This window comes from Pithys albifrons, chromosome 4 (assembly GCF_047495875.1).
Source record: "Pithys albifrons albifrons isolate INPA30051 chromosome 4, PitAlb_v1, whole genome shotgun sequence".
NCBI lineage: Eukaryota > Metazoa > Chordata > Aves > Passeriformes > Thamnophilidae > Pithys > Pithys albifrons.
The window spans coordinates 54,566,793-54,584,778 of NC_092461.1; positions in this window are offsets into that span (position 1 = coordinate 54,566,793).

The following is a 17,986-nucleotide window of genomic DNA, read 5'->3' on the forward strand; positions in this document are numbered from 1 at the left end:
TGAAAATATACAGAATAAGCAATGCTTTTGGTGCCATGATCAAGAATTCCTCATGGGTACAGAACTGTGAGTGAAAAGTCCTTCAGAACCAAAATCCAGGGGTTACCACTGGTTTGCAGCACAGATGAGATGAAAACCAACATCATCAGCCATCCTGTACTCCTAAGGGCAGTGTCATTTAGAGGGGACATTTGTCAGCTTAGAAGGTTTCAGCAAACTCTCTGAAAATTTTGATTTGTAAAACCTGAAGGGAAAAAGACCCACTTGGTTGTGTCTTTGGAACTTCAGTATGCTGGGAATCCCTAATCCAAACTAATTGCTCAGCCTCTTAAACTTCTCTTTCTTCTCTTAGAGAAGCATGACTGTGACGACCTTTCTTGTGCTTAAGCACAAACCTGAAAAAGTTGATTCTTTTGTTACCCTTTCTGTTAAATTTATTTTTCATTTTTTTTAATTTTTCATTTTTTTTATGAAAATCCCTCAAGTTTTGAAGTGAAAAGTATGCACTTGCATAAGATGATACTGAAGCAATACAAATACTAATTTTTGCTCATCTAAATGAAGTCTAATAAACCAAAGTGTCAGGAGTTAGAAAGGTTTCACTGCACTAATGTAGAAAATATGACAATATCAACTCCCAGGAAGGTAAGAGAAATTCAGAGAGACATTTTTTTCAATGTTAAAAACTGAGAAATATGTATTTTTCACTTGGATAATTGTTTAGCTGAGCAAAAATACACAGGATCTTCTGAATTAGCAGCAGTAGTACCTACTGCAGTATTAGTGTGAAGTTCAATTGTAAAAATGGAGATCTGATAGCATGGCTTTCTACAATCAGTTTGATTCATTAACTAACAGTATGTGTACTCTGTTGCAATCCATATTTTCAGATTGCTCATTAGCATCACACTGTGTCACATGTTACTGTAATATCATACAGGAAAAATCTAAGCACAACTGATACATTTCCTAGGAAAATGAAATGAAAGTTGTACTTCACATTATATTTTAATATTTATATGATGAACTGGAGTCATCTAATAAAGGGGATAGAGTTACTGGGGCTTATGTGGTGCAGAAAAACATGTAAATTCAGAACCTGGGCCTTCAAATTTTTAAAAATTGTAAATGGGAAGAAGCAATGACTAGTTATTAAAAATAAAATGGGTCATGTTTGATATTCCATTTTCTAAGCCTCTGTGATTAATCTAATTCTCTGTATCCTTCCTGGGAACAGTAGCACCTTTTTAAGCTTCACGAGCACATGAAGTGATGCTGATCCACAGCATTCTGACCAAAATGCAGATCGATGATGAAATTTCCTGTGGTAGGATTAATAAGGTAGTACATCAACTCTGTTATAGACATTTGTTTAACATCTCTGCTATTTCAGTCATGTCAGACCTATGGGAAAGTGAGCAATAGGCTTGATGCTTTACAGTGAGAAGCTGTTTATCAAAACTGTCTCACCAACCTGATCTCTTTTTGCGATCAGGTGACCCACCTGGTGGATGAGGGGAAGGCTGTGGATGTGGTCTATCTGGACTTCAGCAAGGCCTTTGATACTGTCTCCCATAATATACTCCTGAAAAGCTGGTAGCCCATGGCCTGGACAAGTGTAGCCTCTCCTGGATTAAGAGCTGGCTGGAGGGTCGGGCCCAGAGAGTGCTGGTGAACGGAGCTGCATCCAGCTGGCGGCCAGTCACTAGTGGTGTTCCCCAGGGGTCTGTATTGGGTCCAATCCTGTTTAACATCTTTATTGATGATTTAGGTGAGGGGATTGAGTCCATCATCAGCAAATTTGCTGATGACACCTAGTTGGGAGGGAGTGTCGACCTGCTGGAAGGCAGGAGGACTCTGCAGAGGGATCTGGATAGACTTGAGAGATGGGCTGATTCCAATGGGATGGAGTTCAACAAGGCCAAGTGCCGGGTCCTACACTTTGGCCACAACAACCCCCTGCAGCGCTACAGGCTGGGCACAGAGTGGCTGGAGAGCAGCCAGGCAGGAAGGGACCTTGGAGTACTAATTGACAGGAAGCTCAACATGAGTCAACAGTGTGCCCAGGTGGCCAAGAAGGCCAATGGGATCCTGTCCTGTATCAAAAATGGCGTGGCCAGCAGGACCAGGGAAGTGATCCTTCCCCTGTACTCTGCATTGGTGAGGCCACACCTTGAGTACTGTGTTCAGTTCTGGGCCCCTCAGTTCAGAAAGGATATTGAGGTCCTGGAGCAGGTCCAGAGAAGAGCAACAAGGCTGGTGAAGGGACTGGAGCACAAGTCCTATGGGGAGAGGCTGAGGGAGCTGGGGTTGTTTAGCCTGGAGAAGAGGAGGCTCAGAGGTGACCTCATCACTGTCTAGAACTACCTGAAGGGAAGTTCTAGCCAGGTGGGGGTTGGTCTCTTCTCCCAGGCAGTCAGCAGTAGGACAAGGGGGCACGGGCTTAAGCTCTGCCAGGGGAAATTTAAGTTGGATATCAGAAAAAAATTCTTTCCAGAGAGAGTAATCAGGCATTGGAACGGGCTGCCCAGAGAGGTGGTGGATTCACCATCCCTAGAGATTTTTAAACACAGATTGGACGTGGCGCTGGGTGCCATGATCTAGTAAATGGACTAGAGTTGGACCAAGGGTTGGACTCGATGATCTTGGAGGTCTTTTCCAACCCAATCGATTCTATGATTCTATGATCATAGACCATTTTGGAAAATCTTGGATCCGAATCTTGAACCTCTCAAGCCCGGAAATACATTCTTTGATGAGTGGGCTTTGCAATAAGTGCTTTTATTATAAATCTGCATCTTGGAACTGCAAAATAACACTATTTGGACATTATCTTTGTGTCATTGAAAATGCAGGCACTCCTGTGTTGGTGAACAGTAGATGCAGGATAACAGATGTTCTGGGCAGTTTGGTAGAAACTAGTCAAATCTAATTGCGCAGACAAATCAGTTTGGCATGATTGCTGAAACTTGCCTTAGAAACACCTACTGAGTGCAAATCACTGGATCAGAGCGATAGACATGAAAGGAACTTTTCTTCCAGACTGAGTGTCTCTTCCTCAAAAATTAGAACAAAGTTATTTAAAAGCAGACACATGGATATAGATCTTAGACTGCACTGCTGAGTAATTTGCTTTTCCCTGTACCTTGTTACTTCTACCTTCACCAATAATAAAAAAATATGAATGACTGGATACAGAAAAGGCCACCAAAACTTTTAACTTTTCTGCTATGTTGCTTGTTGGGAGAAATTTAAAGACATGTAGGGGAGTGAGGAGTCTGCAAGGAGATTTGCAATGCAAGCTGGATCAACAAGTCCCCTTTATGCCTTTGAGATTTTTCTTCTCTCATGCAGAATTTCATGGGATGTAGGAACTCTCAGGTCTGAGTTTCATCATACAGATAAGACTTTTTTTCTATTTTTCTTTTCAAGAACTTTGTTTCCCCAGAATATTCTCACCTGGAAATCAATGTGAAAACAAGAACACATGTCAAATTTGGGCATACAGATAGACTGGATTTGTCATAAACCCGTTATTGTATTTTTTTCCCCTAAAATGGAAGAGATGGAATTTTCCAAGACTCACAGAATTTTTAGGGACATGTCTTTTCATTTATGCTTTAAACTACTTCCTTATTTCCCTCCCATAAGCAATTCCAATGTAATGGAAGCAGAATGTGTCAGTCTTTGGAGAAGCAAACTTTAGTCTTTTGGAGGAAAGTTCAGGTGGTGTGCTGAAAACTTGGGAGAGTCTATTCCTTTCTGTGGCTTATTCTTTTTGAGGGGTGAATGCCTTGCATCTTGAAATGGCTATTTTCAAGCACAGACTTACAAATCTATTCCTAAAGCAGATGAAATTTTATTTGCTCTATACGCTGCACTACTTCCAAACAGGATAATATCTAATTTGAATGTTTTCTTATGGATTCATTTGCATCTTAGATATTTGAGGTGTTTTATTACTCAGTACTTGTGGATGTTAAGACCTAGAATCTGGTCAGAGAATTCAAACAATGCTAGCTCTCTGTGGTGAGTTACCAGTGGTGCCATGGTAATGTTTTTAGTGTTAAATTGTGCCAAAACTAGCCTGGTTCTCCAAACTTCAAACCCACATCCTGCTTTTTGAAGCAGAATTTGACAGATAAGCTGCTAACTGACCTGTAAATACATGACAAGCACTCAATCACTTTATTATAAAAGCCCAGTTCAACTTTCATATGGCAGATTCTTCCACATAATTTCTTGAAGTCTGTAGAGCTTCTCTCATGAAGCAAGGATGTCTCTTCATTCACTCTCCAGAAGTTAAGTGGAGAGAGATCTGCCCATTATTGTGTGATGAGTTGCATCAATGTCTACTTAATGATCCGTTTCTTTTATTGCTAGCTTTGATACAAGTGCTGTAATATAATTGCTTTGATACAGTGCACTATATTATTTTGTACTATCATATCCTCTACTATACATCTTACCTGTATTTCCTAAAATATTTCCCCTTTTCCAGTGCTGATGTTCATTTTTTCACCTTGGTTTACTCCCTCCTTCTGTTGACATTTAGGTCTACAAGCTTCTTAACTGGCTATTGCATCTAGGTCATGCAGCCGTGTCGGCCCTTTAGAACTCTGATAAATTTCCTAACTCCACTCAGTGAAATATGACTCAAAGGGCCTATTCCAAGGTGCAAATACCTCACTCACCAGGATTTCAAACAGCTTTGTTGCAAAGAAAGAAAGGGTGGATATAGAACCATCACTTAAACTTCTCTATCTTCCTTTGAAGGGGAGTAGTAATGATAGAGTGAAAAAGACAAGCCACTTATAAAAGATCCTCAATCTCTAATTTACATAGTCCTTGACTACACATGCATGTAAAAGTGACTTTGCTAAAAAAGCATTTTCCAAAGTCTCAGATCTGTGAATAACACAGTCCTCTCTCTGCAACTTCATACGTACTGCCTGCACTTCATATAATTTCAAGGAATATTAGTCCCTTGACTATGTCAGTATCTCAGAGAAACAATTCACAATGTTTCTATCTCTTTGCAGTTTCATCCTGTCACTTCTAAAAAGCATTGCCTCTCAACTGAAATGTTTTGTTCCCATTCAATGACCATTAAAATGGACAGTAATGGAATATTTAATTAAAATAACAATGCTTAGTCACTAAACTCTCTGGCCACCTTTCTGACATTGCTTTAATTGCATGAGCATGCTGCATGTCTATTATTCCAGAATATTACAGGTGTTCAACCAGTGAGGTGAGGATGAATGCTAAATTGAAGTGAGCATTCTCCTTAACTCCTTCACATGAGTTAAATCCAAGTTTTTATAGGTCTCTTGTATTTCATTACACTTGAAAGGCAGCTGTGCCCAGGGCTCATAATAGAACAAAGCAGAATGGAATTTAATGAACAACTGTATTTCACTATGCCCTGCTTTAATTTTAGATATTGCTCATGCAACTGCTCCAAGGATTCTAGGCTCAATCCTAGACACAGGAGAATCCACATCACCTCAAAAAAACCTGAGCTGTTCAGTCTGATTCAGTACATTCTTTTTCTATCTTTTTCCCTCCTCACTCTCAGTTTTTATGGAGATGCTCGTATGCTTGAGCCAAGTTTTTTGTATTTGTGATTGCACAGTATCAGTATTATTCTTCCTCTCCCTGCTAATTTGTCAATATTGTGACTTTAATTCACCAAATACACTTCATGATGCATGACATAAAGCAATAAGGGCAACTTTGTATTGCAAACCAGACTGCAGAAGAAGAGCCTAAGACTTTAAGCTTATACCCCTCTTCAAAGAACGTGAAGAAAATCCAACAGCAGTAACTCGTGTTGCAAACTATAAAAGGGTTAATAGAAAATTTTGTAAGGGTTTTCAGCAAGTTTTTCTGTTTATAGAAATCAAAGATTTTGGTAAAGTCAAGATCCACACATCTGAAAATGTTAGCTGTGCACCAGAGCAGTATTTCATTACATTTCCACCAAAAAGGCTCAAGAGGTCAACTTTCCAGTCACTGATAGTCAGGGCTTTAAAAGTGCTTAAGGCTTTTGTAATCATTTTTGTAGCCAAAGTCCAAGGTTGCTAAGTGTGTATATATGGAGACAAAGGCTTAATAACCTTTTTCAGAAGGGACTTGCAACTTTAAATGCCTCAAAATACTGTGTTCATTTTAATGCACATCAAAGGATCTGAGTTCTGAAAACCATTGAAAACCTATTCTCTGGAAGATAGACTTTCACAGTGCAAGCACTCAAAAATAAAGGACCCTAAGGTATATTTTCAGTGCTGACGACACTGGGAGTTGTATAGCAGTTTCTCACAATTTCTGTGGCTCTCTGTGCCCCTTTTTTTCAAGAGTAAATCTGAATTACAGCTCATTCTTGACATCTACTCCCATTGCACTGAACCCTTCCCCCTCCCAGTGCTGGGAGCTCTGTGGGGAGGGATGGTAGCAAGCTCTGACATCCCTGGCTTTTCCTGTCAGTGCAAGAAGAAGAGAAAGGTCAGTAAATCAAAGATGATTCCTCTGCTTAGTTCTCCAGATCTATAGAGTCTGCATCTGTGTTTTTCAGCTAGTACCATAACCTGGTATCCAGCTCCCAGCTGGGAGTGGATATGCCCCCACACTGGACATTTGTCATATTCATTGCCTCACTTTGTGCTGTTATAGTTCTTGTTCAAATGGGTTTATTTCCTAGTGCTGTATTACAGGTGTTCCTTATGCCCATAGGTGCTTCTTAGTATATACTCTTGCAGATTTCTATTTATCTTTAAAACACTTATATATACATCCTAGTATCTAGTTGTATTTTTTCTACTCGGCCTGTTACATACTCATGGCAGACCCATGATGTAAAGTTATTTTTTGTACCCTTTCTAATTTTAGCTCTAGCAGATGCTACCAAGGGTACCAGCAAGGATAAGGAGAATTCTCCCACCTCCTTTTAGATGGTGTAAAATCCTACCACCATTATCTTTCACTATTTTTTAAGAATTAGAAAGGTGTTTGAGATAATGTTATCTAACACAATGCTACACACTTTTTAAAACTTATTTTAATGGTGCTCAGTGAAGTTTCACAGACTTTTTTTTTTGTGTGTGTGTGTGTCTTCAAACAGACAGCTTGGAAAGTCCCTGCACTCATCTGATCACTCATATGATTTTCTTTTTGACAGCAGTTTATTGTGTCATTAAATATACTTCTGAAGATCAGTTCTCCTTTCATCCCTGACTTGTTGCTTTGGAGATGCTCATCAAAATTACTGTTTAGGGAGTGTTAGGAGACACTAGAGCTCTCAAGGATGAGAGTCAAAAACTAACATAGCGTAAAGAGTCAAACTGGTCATCTGCTGTTTTTCTACAGTATTTAAGGTGGTTTTAAAAGGTTTGTGTCATTATCAGTAATTTGTTGCTTTCGTATTCAGGGTCTGTTTACAGTTAAGTTTGCTACTTAGAATCATAGAACAGTTTGAGTTGAAAGGAACCTTAAAGATTATCTAGTTCCAACTTTCCTGCCCTGGGCAGGAACTCCTTCCACTAGACCAAGTTGCTCAAATCTTGAGTGTCACTCCATTCAGAGTGGAGTAGGTTAGAAAGCCTCCTCTAGGTTATTCATTGTGTTTGAAATACTGAGAGCATATTTGTGCCTTATGTGAAATATTTCATGTTGAAAATGTCTGAAGACAGGACCTGCTATGGCAAAACTTCCAGTCCTCTTAAGGACAGCAACCAAATTTCAGATGTCATGAAGCATAGAAGAAATTGTAAAAATGGGAACCATGGTACCTAACTGTGATGGAAAGCAAGTATGAGGCATCATGAATTGGAAGTAGAGGAGTTGCTGGAAGTTAGACTTTCACTCAAACAAATCGGGAGCAACTATCAAAAGTACAGTAGATTATCTCTGTCATGGGTAAAATATGCTCAGGCCATTAGCAGGAAGCATGAGAGAAACTACCATGCACAACTGGAGAGAGGGAAGAAGAGAAAAGTCAGTGGCCACAAAAATTCTCACTGCTCTTTCTTATTTCTTGAATTATGTTGTGGTTTTGTACTTACATTATTGATTTGGATTTGATAAAAGATGATAAATTTGTGACAGCAAACTTATTTTTTTTTTTAACAGGAAATATCTTAAGAATGTGAGCTTAGAGATGTATATTCCCTCACAGTTTCAAATACAATGAAATACATCTCCCATCGGTTCTGGTGGGATGTGAGGCTTTTAAATGAGAATTTTGAGAATGGAAAGAATAACTCTGCCAATAAGTGGTCACAGCACTAATCCTGACACAGCTCAAGAAGCATTTGAATGATAATCTCAGGCACATAGTGTGACTTTTAGGGATGGTCTTGTGCTGTGCCAGGAGTTGGACTCGATGATTCTTGTGGGTAACTTGGCATGTTCTGTGACTGTGATTCTGTATATCAGTGCTTATCTCTTCAAAGAGCAGTGCAGTTGCTCAAGGAGACTGGTATCCCTTTAAATATATTTACAAATTTATTCACAGACTATGTATCCTTGTACCTTAAGAGTCAGAAAAAAATGAGGCTGAACTTGTCCTGAAACATTTTGGCATTGTGGACTTTCCTTGAAATTTTAAGAGGCCTATGCATGTTTTCTGTGGCATCACTTTAATAGGCACTTTATAGCCAATATTGTTGCAATTCAGACATGCTAGTTTAAAACTACAGAACTGTAGCAGACCTTATGTAGGGGATGAATCTTATATTTTTACATTTTATATCATTCAGCCTAGTTCCTAATCTTTATGATTCATGCAGGAAATTATTCAAGTATGGAGGAAAACCAAAAGAATTGCAGAGCAAAGTTCAGACTATAAAACAAAGCCAAAAGAAATCAAACCACAGGGATGAAAAGTAGGATGTACATGAGCTTACTGCAAAAATGGGAATGGATCCAAAAAAATTAAGGGAAGACAGTAGCCTGAAGAGTGGGACTTAAAACTGAGTGACAAAAATAGGTTTCTTACCAAGGAAGCATATTACTTATGTAATTATTTGCTTTAGTACTTCCAAACAGGGAAAAAGAACTTATGCCAAAGCATTAATAACTCCTAGATAAAGAAGATGTAAGGTACATGTAAATATCTTGCCAAGAATTGGGAAGGCAGAAAGAAAAATCCAGTAATGAACTAAACTCTTCCCAAAAAGCACCTGAATATTCAAGAAATAGAACACACTTCAAAATAGTTGTGATAAATTTTTGATCATATCTCCCTATTCACTTACCTTGAGAAGAGGCATGAAAGGAAAAACCCATGTATGCCCTTACCTCAGGACAAGGTGACGCCGTTATTTGCTTCTGCCTCCCTGTCCCAGCTGCAAAGGAGTAACTGCACAGGGTATCACTGGGACACTCCCTGCAGTGTTGCTTGTTTGAGAATCTGAAGGCAACACCCACACTGTACTTTGTGACATGAGTAAGATGGGGCAGCAAGGCAGAGACTATGCTTGGGAATTGAGGTCTCATGGGGAGCTGGACAGAAGTAATGGGAAAAAGGTCTGAAAGGAAGCAAGTGGGAGCCACGCAGAGGCAGTTTGCTTTCAGTCAGATTGCACTGGAGACTCCTTGGCTGTGTTTCTGCGGATTAAAAATAGCCCACCGATACGGTGGAGAGGTTTCCGCTTCCAGGAGCCAGGCTAGGAAAGCGACAAGCAGGGCTCCCTAGGATCAGGCCCCTTAGAAGCGAGGGATGGCTCCTCCCGCCCCCGGCCCGGCGACCGTCCCGAACAGAACACGCCCGCACTTGCCAGGAGTCCACGAGGAAAAGCCAAGTTTATTGCCGCGCGCTAGCTTTTGAGGAGAGCATGGGAATTCCCCGGATGTAGGCGGGGAAGAGGGGCGGAGACGGGGAGGAGTAACACAGTTCATTGGGTACATGCAAACGAAGGGAAGAAGGGAGGGGAGGAGCGGCAAAAGGACCAATGGGAGAATGAGATGGGCGGGGAAAGTCTACTGTAGGGCTTCCGGCACTTCGAGGCAAGGACAGCCCCCGCCCGGGCTCCAGCGGCGCCTCATGGGCGGCCCCGCCGGCAACCACCCCCATGGCCGGGTCAGGCCAGGACAGGGGGCTGCGACCCGGAGGGTTTTGTGGGAAGAGGGAACTTGGACAAGGAACTACCAAGGGAAAAACAACCAGGGTAGACACATTGGGGTGTATAACATTCAAACTGGGGAAACATCAATATAGGGTGTGAACATTAGAGTCCTTATAAATCTCTCGCAGAGCTTCCATATTTGGGGAGCCGGGTTCCTGGACTTCGGTGTCCTCGTCTATCCATCTCTTGTAGTATTTTTGCCACTGTATAAACCCTGGGTCTCCTCCGACAGCTGTGTCTGTACAACCTTAGGTGAACAGGGCCTGCTTAAGATGGGGCCCAAGTCACTGGATTGCAGAGGTGTGAGCAGGTGGTGCCATTCTGCACATCCCTTACATTGTGTCGTTGTGTTTCTCTCCTCTTTTTCAAGATTCTCATTCCAAAAAGCCAGCAGGCTTGCATGAGACTTGAGACAAGGCACATGTAGCGAGGTGGATGATGAGGGGATTAAAGCCTGTGTATGAAGTCAGTATAAAAGCACAAATTGTTCCACAGTATTGTGACCAGTGTGTTAATAGCAGAGATGCAAAGTCAGATTTGTTACCAGTGAAAACAGAAAATTTTATTCTTCTTTAACAAAAACTCTATTATATTTCATTGCCTCAGCTTTTGTTCTTGGAACTATTTTGTTGGGAAAGGAACTGATAAATATCAATAACCTTGTGCACTTGATATGTTTTCATTTGATATCTTGTTTTATCTATTTTTTTCCTTTTATCAGCCTAACTCTGTTTCTAAGACCTGCTCCTCTACGTAACATTTGTGGTCTCCAGAAATTTGTGGGTTCCACGAGACTGTTAGCTTTATATTTGATGAGAAAAGCTAAATATGGAGTTGTTTAATGTTTTCTCCAGTCAGTTATTGAATCTAAAAGGTGCACAGCTCCCCCTGAATGCTGATGAAGACAGCTGTTGGGCTGGGGGAAGACAAGGACTCAACTGAAAAAAGAAAAAAGAAAACCCTGATGTGTTATGCTATGCTTCTGTTGCTGAAGCCCTTGTATTTCAACCCTAACTACACATAGCAGCATAAAGCACCTTTTCGTCTCTTCTGTTACTTTTCTCTGTTACTTTTTTATCAAACTCAAGTGTCTTTAAAGGCAAGCACTATTAAACACAAGAGGAGGATTTTAAATTTACTAATGAGTTCAAAATTGGGTCCTGGATAGGCAAGACTGTCTCATATGTGTAACAAGGAGAAATATTTGGTCTGAAGAACACTAAAATCTTCACCAGTCAATGAGCTGTTTTTCCTAAATTATTTCTGCCACCAGGTTTTTCTCTTTAGTCTGTATTTTGCCCACGTGATAGCTCAAAATTACCAATCTCTAAGGTGCATCTTGCCTTATTTTCTTGTCCCGAGGGCAAGAAGTGTCAGTATAATCACCCTTTATAGTTCTGATAGGTACTTTATACCAATCAAAGTAAGCATTTGGTAAGACAAGTAATAGTTGTTCTGCTACAGGGACATGGCAAATTCTTAAAAGAATAGGAGATGTATTCTCCAAATAAAGAGCACATTTATTATTTGCATTGTAGAAGAGAGTTGTCTGCTTTTTCTCCAAGAGTTCTAATCAAAATTTGCCAAGCCCTTAGGAAGCTATCATACCCTTAGAGTCCAGAGGTCAGACAATTGGCATCTACCCGAGGGTTTTGTTGGTTCCTTGTGCCGTGTCTAGGCTGAAAGTTGTTTCACACTGAACACTGGAGTTGACTCCCTTATTGTGGGAGAGGGAGTTAATTCAAAAGGCATTTAATTAAATCAGAACACACCCACTGCTCTATATAAAATCTTGGTGATCTGGTCTTGTAAGCTTCATGGTTCTATAAACAAAACCGAGTGTGTTGAAGGACAGTAGGGAGGTTAATATTAATGCTCCAGGGGCCTACAGGAATCTTTGAAGTGATCAAATAGATGGTACCCCATTGTCCATCTCTTCTGTATATTTCAGAGCAGTTTCTGTGACAGTCTTTCAATTTTGAGGACATCTCACACTTTTCTAAGACATTTCTTTAGGATCAGGAATCCTTCAAATCATAAAGCAAGGGTGTGCAGTACAATTTTATTATTGTGGCATTGTGGGTCCACTGTTGCCAGCAACGTACGATATGTCTGACATATGCTTGGAAATTTGAAATAAAAAGATGACTTTTAAAACGCTAAATAAATTTTAAATCAAATGAGCTGCTGAAGTTTCCCTCTCTGACTCTTAGGCTGATCTTTACCTCTCTTATTCTCATTCTTAGCTTGTATTTTTTATTAGTTCAATAGGGACAATCTCATTCCAGCTTATATTTTAAAAAAACCCAAAACTACAAACCCAAAAAAACTTAATTAATCAATCAATATTAATTTTTCATTAGACCTCCAAAGCAAATGAACCATTCAACTGATTATTCACACAGTGAATTTTTTAGCAGCCTTGTAATAGTGCATGGCTGCATAACATTATTAATTTTTATGTTGTTCTCCTGTTCTTTATTTCTGATATGCAAAGAGCCACCAATACATTTAGAAATTTCAGCATGTGTACACAGATAAGTTGAGAAAATACAGCCAACACTATCCTTGCTCCAGAGCTGCTACAGGTGATTGCCTGGCCAGAGTTTTGGCAGATGATATAAATAATGCCTGGTCCATTTTTCATTTCTGTAAAATGAACAGATTCTTTGTACAAAAGTGAAAAATGGACAAGGTGTTATTTCTTAGCAAAGTACTTGGCCACAGAGTGTGTAGTTCTATATCAGAAATAAAAGCAATTTCACTTTGCCTTAACATGTGTTTGGCAAGTAAATATAGGGTCATAAAAAGGTCAGAAACTTGCAAAAAAACTTGTGATTTGCTTTTCATTTAGGAAAAAATAGTGGAAGGAGAATGAGAGCAGTTTTGTTATAGACAAATAAACTGTCACTCATACACTGTGGAATTGTCTTCACTTTAATAGATGTTGACAGGAAAATAAAACTGAAATTGTTTTTTTAATGAGAAATAAATAACCTCATTGTTGCATATGTCATATTTAACCTGCACTGTCCAGTCAATTTTACATTTTCAACCCCTAGATTTATGTGGTTCACTACTCAAACACAATGAACATACCCCAGATGAAACAGGGGCATATTATACCTCCTGTTGTCACAGCTTCTCAGGAACAGCAGAGGCATGAGTCAGATGTAGTTTTGGGGTGACCAAGGCTAATTGCCTACTGGGCTGCCTCAGCAGAAGTGCAGTCAGCAGGTTAAGGCAGGTCAAGTCAGGTCACTACTCATAGGATCGTAAGATAATTCAGGACGGGATCAAGACAGCTGGGAGGTCAGACCGGGGTGCTCAGGACCTTATGCAATATGGCCTTGTAGACCTTCAAGGTTAAAGACTATGCAGGATCCCTCTGCTCACCCCCTGTGAGGGCTGGAATACATCCCATTGTCCAGGATATAGTGCTCAATATTACCCACTATCTCTAACAAAGGCGACATCACCAAACTGACAAAAGGCCAGAGGATAATCACTTGGGTGGTGAAGAACCAGAAGCCTGTTTCCTGTAGGGCAGCTGGAATGGGTGTCAGTGGGCAGAGGGTGCTGAATCATGACTAATCATTACTTAGAGAAGTTCCAGGGAAGATGGAACCAGATGCCCCTCTGAGGTGTACAATGAAACATCAAAAGGCACCAGATGCATGTTGCCAAAAGTGAAACTCCAGTTAGATACAAGCTAAAAAACCTCCAAATATTAGAGCAGGAGGTTGTGAAATTTTCATTCTAGAGAATTTCAAACTTGAGCTGGACATGGTCCTGGACAACCACATTTAGCTGAAGTTAACTAGACTTTGAACAAGTGGTTGGTTTAGGGACTTGTAGCAGTCTCATCCTACCTAAATTATTCTACAATTTTATAATTCAGAGTTTTGCTTGAGTGAATAGTAAATCAAAGGCAGACCTTGTAGTTGATCTCAAATTATTTCATCCAACAAATATTGCTTTCTTCTGAAATATGTGCTTGGTAGGCAATTCCCATATTTCACAAACATAGTTCTGTTTTCAGGATATACTGCAAAGATTTTTTTTTCTGTTTTCAGAAAATTAAATGGTAGATAAAATAACTATGATGTTTGTGGGGCTTTTTTAATTTAAAATATTTCCATTTCTAGGAGTCCCTAACTTGGTACTTTAATAGGAACAAAGCTCATCATGACCTCCTTTGACTGTTGTGACTTAAGACAGAATTCAAAAGCTTCTAATTTCTGAACAACATCTTTGTGAATGATTGGAATTTACAAAAAGAAAGAAAATATATTCATTGTTTGATTTTTAAATAGTTTAGTTAATTAGTCCTTTGAGCAGCTAGTCACACAAGTCACTCACATGAACAATAAGCAGTTGGGGTACATAAAGCAGTTACCCCAAAACTCAAAATTACTCACTTTAAAGTACATTTCAACAGGACAAGCTATTTATTTGAAGAAAATAAGACTGTGGGTAGATATCAGATTCTTGGGACAGATAAAATGAAGAAACATGTCTTCTCACAGAACTTTTAAGCCAGAGGACACAGGCCTGTTTTCTTCCCCAAACTATTCAAAATGTAATGAAATAAATTAGTAATGCATTTGTGACTATAACCACACAAAAGACTTCCATAAAGCCTGTCAAATTACACAAGACTATAGAAATATCTGTTAAAGTATGTCCTTGCCCCGGAAAAAAACTGGGACATATTTAACCTGCACTGTCCAAGGCTTATTCTTGTGAAGGTACAGAGGCAACTTTTGAGGGCAAGGATGGGTAAACATTTTGAATAAGCTAAGTACAGATGTCCAAACACTGGAAAATGACTATCAGTTTGTAGTACTGATCAGTATTGATGTGCCTGAACAGTGTGGTTTTAATTGTGCTCTGCCTCTGATCTACTGAGTGACACTGTATTTGATTTTTTATGAGCTCCCCTTCTATGTTGCAACCCCTCTTTGTATGTAGCTTGTGACCTGCTATATTCTGAAAGTTTGTCCCCTGTTCCCCCTGCTCCCCATATCGGAAACCAACACAGGCAGCAAGGCAGAGCAGATCAGAGCAAGAACCTAAAACAATCATGATTCTCATACCACATTTAGTCTCTTATGAGCCCCACATGCTCTTTATCTGTCACATGTAGTACTGTTTCTTGCAATAAAAGGAACTTGCATACATTCAGCAGTGATTCTATTTTTTCTTGCTGACAAAGAAAGAGTAAGCTTGAGCATTGCTATGCTACCACCTTAATATTATTAAAGGGACGATGACAAGGTAAAAATAACTTCTATTAGAATGTATATATTTTTATGTAATGCAACAGCTCCAGTTATAAATTAGGGGCCAAATTATCTCTTACTGTTAATGCTGATTTGCTTATCGTCTATTTCTCTCCTCAAGGACAAATAGAATGGATGGGTCAGTGTCAGTCCCGATTATCTGCAGGAGGGTGGCACAAGGCTCTCCACCCATTGTGTCACAATACTGCAATAGTTAGGCTCCAAACACCGCAGGAATATATTTAAATCCTAGAAGAGAAGTGTTGTAGTTGAAAGCAAACATAAAATTTTAGGAACAGTTATTAGTGACCTCATCCCTGACAAATACATGAGTTCTTACAAAACTAAAACCATAGCTTGACAGCATTGCTCTATACATGAGGGTGAGGATTTACATAAAGTGTGAACTAGTTGGAGCTATAGGTGACAAAAGCTACATTATAGGATTCCATTAATCTAGACCCTAGCACAATAATTAACACTGACAGATAATTATACTTGTTTAGATAAGAAAGACAGTTTTATTGCCTAAATTGTGTTGTGCCAGCAGCCGGTTATGCTGCATTTCCTTGTGTCTCTCTGTTAGTGTCATCATCTTTAACCCCTGTTTCTCTGATATTTAGTGCTCATCTCCATCCCGGCCACTCTAACACTTCATGTCGCAAAGTGGCTCTGACAGTGTAGCATCAGAGGTCCCCTTTCTCACTGTCACTCAGTGACAAGTGACATTATTGATGACTTTAAATGATAAAATCTAGCTTAATAAAATTACCTGTCACGTCCCCGTATATCGTCTGAAGTAATGCAATTCACACAATGATGCAAACTGAGGCTGACCAACATTCTCAAGTCCTTTTATAATGTAGTCAAACACAATTCTCACTTTAAGTAAGGTCACTTGCAATCTGTCAGTGTATACTTGATACAGTGAATCCTCTGCAGAGAAATTGCCTAGGGTTCTTCTGTGTACGTATGTGTTCAAAAGCAGAAGCAAGAGGAAAAGGTGGAGATGAAATCTCTCCTCTCAAAGTAACATGGCTCTCTTTCCGTGTTCATTGTAATTCAGACTACTCATTTTTCCCAAGTCAACTGATTTCCTGAGGTGAGAAGTAAATAGGAAGGCTGTCAGACATTTCCAGGCTTTTTAGGTCAGGAACTTACTGACACAGGTTTGGGGTGGTTTTTTTTGTTTGTTTGTTTGGGTTTTTTTGGTTTTTTTTTTTGTTTTGTTTTGTTTTTTTTTTTCCACAGAAGAGTTAAAACTATATGAGAAGACTAAGGGGTTCTTGACTGAGTACAAAAATAAGGGAGTTCTTCAGACACACTTTAAAGCTTCAGCAGAAATCATGAAAGACTTCAGTACATGTAGGAGTAAACAAGTACATCAGTATTCCTGCCTTGGGAGAAATGGAGCACTGTGGAGCAAGAACCTCAGGTCTTCCAAAATATTTGATTACAAATCCAGGCCTCACAACTAGAATAAAAGGTTCATGACTCTTAGTTACAGAAGTTTAGATTTAGGTACTACAAACCTAAAGTGCATTCAGTGCAGAGCAGCATGGGCTACTCATCCAAGTTCAGTTCTGAAGCTTTTGTCTGTCTGCCACTTCTCTTGTTTAACTGCTGTTTGAAATAACAGGAAGTGAGATAATTCCTATAGATGGGTGAGAAACCAACAGAGCCTCAGCGTTTTCAGACTAGTTCCTCAGTTTAGAAGTGCAATAAATGAGACTTAGCCGTCTTTTACAGTGTGGAGGCCTTCAGTCAGATAAAGAATTTTAAGACCTCCAATGCCTCTCATCAGTTTTAAATTGAAATTGAAGTTATCAGTGAAGCTGGCTAAAGTTGCTCCAGAAGTTCTAGAACTCCTGGCCAGTAATTTCTAGCATTATATATTGTCCTCTAACCCTATGAAGGATATTTTTCAATACACATATAGATATATATCCAATTTAATAATTTATATACTATAATAACACATAGACTTCAATAGAAAATATAAAATACGTTATACATATTATGCATATTACATAGTATAAAATATAAAATGCATAATGTTTTATATGTAATAGTATATCATTCTGTAGAGCAATAAAATTTTATTTACATTCACCAGTCTTTATTATAAAAGCTTCATGCCTTGTGTTATTTAGCACATTTCAAATAATACAGTACTTTCTTGGATGAAACTTGAAAAAAAAGTACTGGATTTAGCTTGGGAGCTGTTGAACCGAGAACTGATAAGTATTAACAGCTTCCTACTGCCAACCGTTACTAAAAGGAGTCAGTTACTTATCAGGAAAGATTCAGAATGTGCTCACATTGTAGTATGAACTCAGAAATTCATAATTTCTGCAGGGAACACGTATCTTAATGGGCCTGGCTACATCTCTACCAATAAATTGTATATCTATCTTTTTCTCTGGGAAGTAAAAAGATACATGGTGTGAAGTATGATTGCAGCTTATACTTTTTCTTCCTTTTTCTGTAGCATGGCAACAAAGACAGATAAGGTTTATACAAGGCCCTGAGATATATACTTGCTACCAGGTTTACAAATGTTTAGACTCACGG